The 11063-nt window shown below is 41.3% G+C and overlaps 1 non-coding gene across 1 annotated transcript; it reads right to left on the bottom strand.

Moving 5' to 3' along the window:
• Window positions 1-793: 793 nt before the first annotated feature.
• LOC114806686 lies at window positions 794-930 on the bottom strand. The gene has a single exon (XR_003754748.1). It is a non-coding gene; the product is annotated as a small nucleolar RNA SNORA7 (small nucleolar RNA).
• Between the last annotated feature and the right edge of the window lie 10133 nt (window positions 931-11063).

Here is an 11063-nt window from a genome sequence, read left to right as displayed (position 1 = left end):
ACCTTATAAACACTTGGGTTTGTTCACTGGTAAAATGGACAGAAGTTGTCCCTTCATTGTAAGTCAGTCAAGAATTATAATGCTATACCTCCCATTATTTAAAATAAAAGATGTACCTTTTACACCTTTAACTATTAGGCTTTTTCACCATGCCCTTTCCTCCATTGCTTATTTGGATTTTTGAACAGCATGTGAGAGCTGGCATTTTACTCAGGTGATTCAACTCCTAAATTATGGTTGTAATAATTGTATTTGTTAAGCATTTACTATGTGTCAAACCCTGTTGTAAGGACTGAGGTAGATACAAGCTTAATCAGGTTGGACACAGTTCTTATCCCCCATAGGGTTCACAGTTCACAGTGGCTTGCCTAAGGTCACATGGCAGACAAGTGGCGAAGCTAAAGAGAGGCTGAAGGAAAACTTCTTATATACTTCATTCTTTTTTAATTAGCAAAGTAAAGAATTGCCCCTTCCCCAGAAACGGCAGCCAGTGCTCTGTTGAAACTAAAAGCAAAATCCAATGTGGTAGTCTTATTTTGGAAAAGGCTTCGGGAAGGAGTTGTTGTTGTTGTTGTCTTATGCTGTTGAGTCATGTCCGACCCATAGTGAGGTCATGGACGCTCTCTCCCAGAATGTGCCAGCTTCATCTACAATCAGTCTGGTAGTGTTTCCATGGAGTTTTCTTGGTAAAAATATGGAAGGGGTTTAGCATTGCCTCCTTCCACACAGTAAACCTGAGTCTCCACCCTCGACTCCCTCCCATTCCGCCGCTGCCCAGCACAGGTGAGTTTTGACTTGTAACAGATGGCCTTCCACTAGCTAGCCACTGACCAAGCTAGGAATGGAATGGGTAGGCCTCTGCTTGACTCTCCCTCCCATAGTTGGGACTGGTAGAGGACTGGAAACTCTCCAGGTGCAACACTGGAGACTACCTTAAAATGGATGGTGGAAGTATGTGATGATTAATTTGGGAGAGTTTTGATCCATTTTCAGAAGTGTCAAATAGCTGGTCTTTCACAGTACCCCTGATGTGACTTGACAGGCTGATAAAGCTATTGACATGTTAAAATGCCGAGGGATGCTGAACATTTAGTACTCTACAGGGTTTTTTTTTTTAAAGACATCATTAATGCCTCAAAGGCTTCAATAAAGCAATCATCATTCTAATTCCCTAAGCCTGCTTCATTTGGTGCCACTTTGACATTCTTTTTGAGTGATTTTGAAGTTTTTTTGAGGGTGTCCCAGGAAGTAGGATTTCTCTGAAGGAAATATTTTAAGTGATTTGGAAATTTTGGCCTCAGAACTTTGCTTTTTCCTCTTGCTTCACTCCACTCATCTGAGGCCTTAACTCTAATTTTTCCCCTCATTCTCTCTATCTCTGAGAACTTACGTAGACTTCCTCAAAAACTCTGATCTTGTCCAGATATCTTCAAGCAGTGTGGTGTCGTGGAGAGAGCATGAGCCTGGGAGTCAGAAGGTCATGGGTTCTAATTCCAACTCCAACACGTGTTTGCTGTGTGACCTTGGGCAAGCCATTTACCTTCTCTGTGCCTCAGTTTCCTCATCTGTAAAATGGGGATTGAGACTGGGATCCCTTTTTAGGACAGGGACTGTGTCCAATGTATCTACCCCTGCGCTTAATACAGTGTCTGGCACATAGTAAGCACCTAACAAATATCATCATTATCATTATTATTATTCCTTCATCTGTAAGATGGAGATTTAACCCTGTTCTCCCTCTTCCTTAAAATGTAAACCTCATGTGGGTAAGGGGCGGTCCTTGACCAAATTAAATTGTTTCTTACTGTGAACAGGAAAGGTGTCTATCAGCTCTATTGTATTGTGGTCTCACAAGCTCTGTATGCAATAAGAACTCAATAAATACCTTTGATTGATTGAACAGGGATCATGTTTACCAACAAACTGAACTTCCCAAATGCTTAATACAGTGTTCTGCACACAGTAAATGCCTAATAAATACCTCTGATTGATAGAATATGAAAACATATTAATTTGATTCTGACCATCCTTGTTATGAATGAGATAGAAAATGCGTATTGTATGAAAGTTCAAACATTCCGTGCTTTCAAGTAACTTCGTGATTTCCCTTTTGGTGTAAAAACAGATGCAGGAAACAGCCTTTGTCAGTCTATAAATAAAGTCATTTGTATAGAATGTTCCATTCAGATGGGACATTTGGGATTGTTTGTTCCTCTGGAAATGCATAACTACATCCAGTTTTTTCAGAGTATCACCTGGTGTTCCAGAACTCCTCGGTGTTGTATTAATGAAAACCATTGACAGAATCAGAAGCAGTTGACTCTTCCATCTATTTTTATAGGTTGAGTAATCAACAGTTGATTTTTCTTCAACTAACTTTAAATCACATTAATTCATAAAATCTGCCAAACAAAATTAAGGGTCCCCGCTACCTAGTCATTTAAAAAGACAACAACCCCCATCTGACTTTTCTGTGTACCTGCAGTTTCGCATTGCAGTTACTACAGGTAGATAGTCCCGGATTCCCTCGTTTTGGCAAAACAGTCGGGAAATACTTCAGAAGAGAGAGCTGGGCTTGAGTCTTTATCAGACTTTTGTGAGATGGCTGCCATACATAACTCAGCTTCTCTAACCTCTAAGAGTCTGAATTCTTGTCCACAGACCTGATTTGAAGAGATGGAGGAGCAGGTTACTTTACCAGAAACGATCCAGCACCCGTGTGCTTTCTGAAACAGTAGATACTTTAGTCATTATAGTATTTAATTAGGTAAAAATGAATGTGCTATAGGTGACCTTTGACTCCAGGCTGGGCATTTGACCTTTCATTCCCTCTTGAGAAGTGTTGGAACCAGAGGTCCACAAAGGTTGGAATGTGCTACTGGGGAGCAAAAGCCAAGAATATGCAGTGCCTCCCTGCTAATGGGTTCCTCAGCTTGGATAGACTGACCATGTTCCAGGATATTTTACAATTCCTTGGGGTTTGGGGACACAATTGTTATGTCACGGCCCAGTGAAAAGAGCAGGGGCCTGGGAGCCAGAAGACCTGGGTTCTAATCCCGGATCTGCCACTTAGGTAGGTGACCTTGGACAAATCACTTAACTTCTCTGTGCTTCAGTTGCCACATCTGCAAAATGGGGATTTAGTATCCGTTCTCCCTCCTGCTTAGACTGTGAGTCCCATGTGGAAACTGAAGCAGTGTGGCTCAGCGGAAAGAGCCTGGGCTTGGGAGTCAGAGGTCATGGGTTCTAATCCCGACTCTGCCACTTGTCAGCTGTGTGGCTGTTGGCAAGTCACTTAACTTCTCTGTGCCTCAGTTACCTCATCTATTAAATGGGGATGAAGAGTGTGAGCCCCATGTGGGACAAGCTGATTACCTTGTATCCCCCACCAGCACTTAGAAGAGTGCTTGGCACATAGTAAGTGCTTAACAAATGCCATCATCATCTAACCCAGAGCTTAGTACAGTCTTTGACACACAGAAGCACTTTAACACCACAGTTATTATTATTATTGCTGTCATTATCATTATTAGTTCTTAAGAAGCCAAATTTCACCCAGTAGTCTTTTCACCGAGAAGCAATTAAAATCTGATCCTTTCATCCCTCCCTGGGTTTCCCAGAGATTCTCCCAGGCTGAGGGGGCTTGTGAAATGATTCTTAATTCACATTCCCAAAGCATGGTTAGTTGCTTAATATCCAAATCTTATGTTCAAAACTTTGGATGTGCTTGTCACTGTAATAGAAGAGTTACTCACAAAACCCATTGCTTTATTGTTACAAGCGGCTCTGAGATGCTGAAAAAAACCTTTTATTTTAGAGTTTGTAAAGGAAAGATGATCCATCAATAGGCATTGCCAATTTGGAATCAGAGTTAAAGTATTTTGTCTTCATTCCCAGCTTCACTCCTCTTGTTATGTGGTATTCGACACAAACGTGCTCGATCACAACCACTTTCAGTCGTCTCATTATTCTCAGAAGCACATTCAGTCAGATTGATCATCTCTTTATTCATAAACTGAAGTGTATACAGGAGGTCAACATTCAAAAGAAATATATTTTTTATTAAGTAAAGCCAAATAGGGGCAAGTCCCCCTAGCCCACCTGAAGAGTCTTGTCAAATTTTATGCAGGATGAATGGACTTTTACCATCTTTTCATCAAGATATAAAGATGCATCAATATAGTTAATTTATTCCACTGAGCCAATTGTATATTTCATTCATTTTTAGATGCTATTGAAAGCTCGGAGGGGAAGACTACAGTAATCTATTAATATCTAATGGTGTATAGGGAGAATTCCTTTTCAGCAGTAGTTCTAATTAATTAAATACAATCTATTCAGGGTAAGTCAAAAGTCAAGCCACTTTTCTTCATTTTACCCTTTTTAGGATTTTGCTGAGGCAGGAAATGCCAACACAAATAGTTTAAGATCAAGATCTATAGCAGCATCTCTTGGTTAGTTGAGTTAGGTAAGAATTAGATTTTTAATTAGATGAGTATTAATAATGTTGCCATTAGTAGGTCCAACAAAATTGAAAATGAGTGCTTGGGAGGATAGAGTAGCTGAGGCCCAGGCTCCATTCATGCCATCATTTGAAACAGACCTTGATTCGTCAAACTGAATAAGGGATGCAGGAAGAGACTTTGTGCCGAGTCCTTGATGTTAATGGTAGCCACCAGTTTGGAAATTAGGTATAACCTTAATTTTATGGTCACAGAGAATGCAGGCCATGAAAACTGCTCTCTATACAGTCAGCTTGGTCTCAATCCAATCAATCAGTGATATTTATTTAATCCTTACTGTGTGCAAAGTAAATGCTTGGGAGAGTAGAACAGAATTGTAGACCTGATCCTTTCCCTTGCAGCCTAGAGGAAGAGATGGATGCCGAAACAAATTACGGAAGGGAAAATTGCAATGGGGCTAGGGTGGGTGAAAATCAGTTAATCAGTGATATTAGCTGAACAACTTACTATATTCAGAGCACTAAGTGTTTGGGAGAGTACAATACACAGAGTTGGTAGACACATTCTTGCCTATAACAAGATTACAGTCTAGGGGATATAACACTTAAGGGATCCAGATAGAAGTAAATAAAATGGAAATATGAGAAAGTACTCAGGGAAGACTTCCTTGGGGATTTGTAAATTTAGAAGGTCTTTGATGACAGAGAAAGTGGTGGTTTGTCAGATATAAAGAGGGATGAAGCTGGAGACAGGGGGAAAGGTGTGTGGAAAGGGTTAATAGTGAAAGAGGTCAGATTGAGGTACAGTGAGTAGGCTGGTTTTAGAGTAGCAAATTGTGCAGGCTGGATTGTGTGGGAGAGGAACAGGAGAAGTAGGGGGAAGGTTGACTGCCTAAAATCAATTGGAGAAGAGTTTCTGCTTGATGCAGAGATGGATGAGTGACCATTAGAGACTTCTGAGGAATGGGGAGATGTGTGTGCATAACAGATTTCCCCAAATTGATATTTACCCTGATAAAAATGACCAGTACCTTCCGAAGGGGTAGGTTATGACAGAGTGGTGTACTGACCTATTGTTAATGTTACTGGTTGGGGATGAGTATAGATGGCTACCTTACTATAACAATAATAATAATAATGGTATTTGTTAAGCACTTACTATGTGCAAAGCATTGTGCTAAGCGCTGGGGGATACAAGGTGATCAGGTTGTCCCACATGGGGCTCACAATCTTAATCCCCATTTTACAGATGCGGTCACTGAGGCACAGAGAAGTTAAGTGACTTGCCCAAAGTCACACAGATGACAAGCGGCGGAGCTGGAATTAGAACCCATGACCTCTGACTCCCAAGCCCAGGCTCTTTCCACTGAGCCACATTCTGTTTTGTTAGTTGAGAATACAGGGTTGCAGATTTGAAATTAACATTATTTGTGGCTAAACAGTGAAATCCTAAGGAGAAGAGTGGAATTAAAACTGTGACTGTGGGCAAGTCACTTAACTTCTCTGTGCCTCAGTTCCCTCATCTGTAAAATGGGGATTAAGACTGTGAGCCCCACGTGGGACAACCTAATTCCCCTGTGTCTACCCCAGCGCTTAGAACAGTGCTCGGCACATAGTAAGCGCTTAACAAATACCAACATTATTATTATTATTATTAAAACTGAAAATATAGTTATTTTTCAAGTGTCACACAATATATGATGATTTTTGATGGTACATTCAGTCTTCCCTCAGGAATGAAAACTTTTAGATGTTCGAAGGTGTTTCAGCTCATTAAAAGAGAGTACTATGTAAGAGGAGTATCACAATCAGGGGCCAGGTATTCTTAAAAGGCATTAGAGTAAACATATTATATGGAAAAAGCAGATGGGATGATCATCATTTGTAAATAGCTCGTCTCTTTGTAGAGTGTATAATGTGAACATTATACATATAATGTGTATATTGTCCGTAGGGATTAGATGTTAGTTTCATTTTTTGATTATTTATGAGGTGTTTGATTTCTTTCTCAGTTAACTGGTCAGACTAATCTTGAAGGCAATTAAAAAATGATCAAGAAAACTTACCTCTCATACAAAATCTCCTGCCTCCATATCTAGTGAGTTGAAAACTCATATCTATATGGTTATCACCAGATTTCTCTTGTTATATTTATATTTAAGTTTCTCTTGTGTGCATTTCCTAAAAGGAATGCCAAATAACTTATTTTGTTTGTATAAAAATGAAAAACAAATCAAGCAATCTGGACACCCAGAGATGATAAAGTCCTAAAATGCATTTCATTTCAGTTATAAGGATTTTCCTATTTTAACAGAAGTTCCAGAAACAGTGAGAAGGATGTAGTAATGTAGGAAATTATAGCAGCTGGTCATGGAGAGAAATGATAGGTTTCCAGTTCACTCTCATAGTAATCCAGGATTTTCCTCCTCCTACTTGCCTAACTTCATGGTAAGAGACTCAAACAATGGTATCTCTTGAGTGCTCAGAGCACTGTTCTAAGTTCTTGGTAGACCTGGTTAATGGAAAACTAGTTTTTCTTTCAGGATGCTTTAAGCAGGCTGCCTCGCCAGGTAGGTGGCAGGGTATTTCTTCACTTGTCTTGGCATTTGTAAATCTTCCTCTTAAGGTTCATGAGACTATCTCTGTCAGCTAAACACACAACTATGGCAGGAATGTAATATTTAATCCATCTCTAATTGAATTTATTAAGCATTCATTCTGTGTGAAAACACTGTATTAAGTACTGGACAACTGATGGTAGCCCTCAATAGCAAGGGAGGTAGAGTATATTATGTGTCAAACACTGTAGTAAGTGCTGGTGGAGATAAAAGATGTCCAAGTCAGAAACTGTCCCTGTCCCTTATCAGTTTCCCAGTCAATAGCTTTGAAAAGGTATTGAATCCCCTTTTTCCAGTTGAAGAAACTGAGTCACTTGGGAGTGAATTTGACTTGCCCTAGGTCAAGCAAGTCATAGAGTCAGGATTAGAATCCATTTATTCTGACTTCTGGGCCTGTGGTTTATGTCCTAGAAGCAATGTGAGAAGCAGTCATTCATTCATTAAACCGTATTTTTTAAGCAGCATGGCCTAGTGGAAAGAGCATGTGTCTGTGAATCCCGTGGGACCCGTGTTCTAAACCCAGCTCTGCCTCTTACCTCCTGTTTAACCTTGGATAAATCCCTTACCTTCTCTGTGCCTCGCTTTCTTTATCAGTAAAATGGGGGTTCAATGCCCATTCTCCTTCCCTCTTAGACTAGAACTGCATTTGGGACAGGGACCATGTCCAAACCCATTATCTTGTATCTATCCCAGCTCTTAGTAAAGTGCTCAGCCTGTGTAGTGCTTAACAAGTACCATTTTTTGATTGTATTTTTAAGTGCTTACTATGTGCCAGGCACAGTACTAAGTGCCAGGATAGATCCAAGCGAAATCAGGTTGGACACAGTCCATGTTCTACAAGGGGCTCATAGTCTTAATTCCAATTTACAGATGAGGTAACTGAGGCCCAGAGAAGTGAAGTAACTTGTCCAAGGTCACACTGCAGAGAAGTGACAGAGTTGGTAATTGAACCCAGGTCATTTTGCCTCCCAGGCCCGTGATCTATCCATTAGGTAAATAGACCACATTGTTTGGATGATTGATGGATGATGAGAAGTTAGATACAATGAAGAGAGAGAAAAGAGACTGAAAGAGGAGAAAGAATAGCCAAAATCACTCTAAACAGACAATAGTAAAAAGGGCAGACGTGGTTACGTTCCCTTGACTCCTCACAACTACAGGTACCAGAAATGTTGTCTCATTAGAAATCGAGTTGTCTGAATTGTCCAATTGTTCTATTCCTTGTTCAGTCACTACCTTGCATTCCATAAACAGAATCACTGGCGAAAATTTGGAAGCCAAAATAAATGTAGATTTTTCAAAAGTGTCAAAACTCAGAACAGGCTTCTCCTACAAAGAAAGACCCATGACAAGATTATATTTTGTCTAGAATATTCAAATTTCTTATCCACCTCTAAATAACATCTGTCTTGGATATACTCCACAGCTTAGTACAGTGCCTGGCACGAGGAGCAGCATATTCTAGTGGATAGAGCACAGGCCTGGGAGTCAGATGAGCTGGCTTCTAATCCCAACCCCCCAATTTGTCTGCTGTGTGACCTTAGGCATGTCATTTAAACTTCCCTGTGACTCAGTTCCCTCATCTGTAAAATGGGGATAAAGACTGTGCCCAACCTACTTGTATCTACCCCAGCAATTACAATAGTGCTTGACACATAGTAAGCGCTTAACAAATGCCGTCATTATGACTTAACTTCTCTGTGTCTCAGTTTCCTCAAATGTAAAATAGGATAAAATCCTATTCCCTCCTACTTAGATTGCGAGTCCCCTGTAGGACGAGGTCTGTGTCTAACCTGATTAACGTCTACCTACCCCAGCACTTAGAACAGTGCTCGGTACATCAAAAGTGCTTAACAATTATAATTGTTATTGTTATATTTGAGTGTATTTCCCTTAAGCTCTTTTCAAGTCACAATTCTGGGAGATAGGTTTTCAAAGAAGACATAACACAAAATGAATACAATAATATGTCCTCTCACCTTTCATTTTATAATCATTTACAAGAGTTTAATTAACAAAGTCTTGAAGGGTTCTCAAAACAGATAGATTTAATCCTGAAACTCTCTTCACTGGAAGCCCCTGCCAACATTTGGTCTAGGGATAGAAGAATTGGTTTTGTTAAATTGGGAAATTATTGCAACTTCAGCCATAAAAATGCAAAACCAGATTGTGGTTCTCCCGGACTTCTGCAGATGGAATTTGCTGCTTTTATTTTCAATGAAAAAGTCTTGTAGAACAAGTCTTACCTGGTAATCCTTACATGCAAATAGTCTGTTAAGGCATAATAAAAACAAACATGAATGGAAGCTCGATGATTTAAAACCCTGTAAACCTTGAAATGAAGGTTTGCTTTTTAATTAAAGAGAACAGTTCTTGGCAGAATCCATTATGCATTTGTTGAGCCTGAGGCATTTGGTAAAACAATTTGAATTTGTTTCCCAGGCCCATGAATGTGACCAGGTTTTCTTTTCTCTAATGATCACATTGTTTTCAAAACTGCATTTGAATGATGCCCTTAACTATCTCTGCACTAGCTCTTTCCCCTTGAATTGAAAACAGAGAATAATGACTTGAATCAAAGCCGGATCTACAAGACTCATGTGTCCCTGTAGAGCTTCATTTTCACACCAGGGACATCTCTTTAGAGAAGCAGCATGGTTTAGTGGATAGAGCTCGGGCCTGGGAGTCAGAAGGTCAAGGGTTCTAATCCCTCCACTTGTCTACTGTGTGACCTTGGGCAAATCCCTTCTCCTCATCTGTAAAATGGGGATTACGACTGTGAACCCCATGCCAGAGCGGGACTGTCTCCAACCCAATTTGCTCGTAAGCACCCCAATGCTTAGTACAGTGCCTGACACATAGAAAATGCTTAACAAATACCATAGTTATTATTATCATTATTATCTTTCATTCATTCAATAGTATTTATTGAGCGCTTACTATGTGCAGAGCACTGTACTAAGCGCTTGGGATGAACAAGTCGGCAACAGATAGAGACAGTCCCTGCCGTTTGACGGGCTTACAGTCTAATCGGGGGAGACGGACAGACAAGAACAATGGCACTAAACAGCGTCAAGGGGAAGAACATCTCATAAAAACCGATGGCAACTAAATAGAATCAAGGCGATGTACAATTCATTAACAAAATAAATAGGGTAACGAAAATATATACAGTTGAGCGGACGGGTACAGTGCTGTGGGGATGGGAAGGGAGAGGTGGAGGAGCAGAGGGAAAAGGGGAAAATGAGGCTTTAGCTGCGGAGAGGTAAAGGGGGGATGGCAGAGGGAGTAGAGGGGGAAGAGGAGCTCAGTCTGGGAAGGCCTCTTGGAGGAGGTGATTTTTAAGTAAGGTTTTGAAGAGGGAAAGAGAATCAGTTTGGCGGAGGTGAGGAGGGAGGGCGTTCCAGGACCGCGGGAGGACGTGACCCAGGGGTCGACGGCGGGATGGGCGAGACCGAGGGACGGCGATGAGGTGGGCGGCAGAGGAGCGGAGCGTGCGGGGTGGGCGGTAGAAAGAGAGAAGGGAGGAGAGGTAGGAAGGGGCAAGGTGATGGAGAGCCTCGAAGCCTAGAGTGAGGAGTTTTTGTTTGGAGCGTAGGTCGATAGGCAACCACTGGAGTTGTTTAAGAAGGGGAGTGACGTGCCCAGATCGTTTCTGCGGGAAGATGAGCCGGGCGGCGGAGTGAAGAATAGACCGGAGCGGGGCGAGAGAGGAGGAAGGGAGGTCAGAGAGAAGGCTGACACAGTAGTCTAGCCGGGATATAACGAGAGCCCGTAATAGTAAGGTAGCCGTTTGGGTGGAGAGGAAAGGGCGGATCTTTCCCCTTGCCCCTATCTCTTGCCCCTACTGTTATTCTGGATGATAATTTCTCTTTTTTCCTCCCCCATCATTCTGAATGTCCTTTTTGCCTCAGCATCCCATGCCTACAGCTAGTCTCTCTGGGAGCCAGTCTGGCTAGGACTTCTCCAAGCCTTGTCACGAT

Source organism: Ornithorhynchus anatinus, chromosome X1, assembly GCF_004115215.2.
Source record: "Ornithorhynchus anatinus isolate Pmale09 chromosome X1, mOrnAna1.pri.v4, whole genome shotgun sequence".
NCBI classification, from domain to species: domain Eukaryota; kingdom Metazoa; phylum Chordata; class Mammalia; order Monotremata; family Ornithorhynchidae; genus Ornithorhynchus; species Ornithorhynchus anatinus.
This window is presented reverse-complemented; position numbering and strand designations above follow the sequence as displayed.